Source organism: Parathielavia appendiculata (assembly GCF_033297405.1).
Source record: "Parathielavia appendiculata strain CBS 731.68 unplaced genomic scaffold N657scaffold_11, whole genome shotgun sequence".
Taxonomy (NCBI): Eukaryota; Fungi; Ascomycota; class Sordariomycetes; order Sordariales; family Chaetomiaceae; genus Parathielavia; species Parathielavia appendiculata.
The window spans coordinates 447,284-447,912 of NW_026944230.1; positions in this window are offsets into that span (position 1 = coordinate 447,284).

A 629-nucleotide genomic window follows, 5' to 3' on the forward strand; every position below is an offset into this window, starting at 1 on the left:
ACCCAGGCAACTTGGGGAAGGAGAAGAAAAGAACCCTCAATTGACAGATTCTGGGCTGGTCCCAGGTACTCGAAAAGTTCACTGTTTTAACGGCTCCCATAATGTCACGGGTGGGCGCAACTGACCACTGCGTAACACCCTCAAAAGAGGGACCGTGGTTCGAACTGTCCAGTCGAACCAGGAGTTGCGCACATGAACCTCACACTGTCACTACCCGTGACACATAAAGCGTATCACCGTGGAATCGTGGCTGTTGGCTTTCCAACATCACCAAGATCACCGCCAAGAAGGTGATCGCAATGATCGCAGGTACGGAGGTACCTGGGGGAGGAAGCTGTATACAGTCTATGATCTATAGGCCTCCGGGCATCACTGTAGCTTCCTCAGTAAGCAACTCAAGTGCAAGATTGTCAGTACCTTTGGACATTGCTTGTTGTGAACCCTTTGGCTTCACCGAACCTCACCCTGTTGTTAAGTTATAACCTTCAGGAGTTGTGACGGGCACCACGGCAAGGTCTGGTCAGCCTGCACATACATATGATATTGCACGAAGAGAGCAAGACTACCTATCTAGCGTGTGGGCATGCGACCATGTCTTATGCAGATGCTGGCCCAGTGCAGGTTCGGTG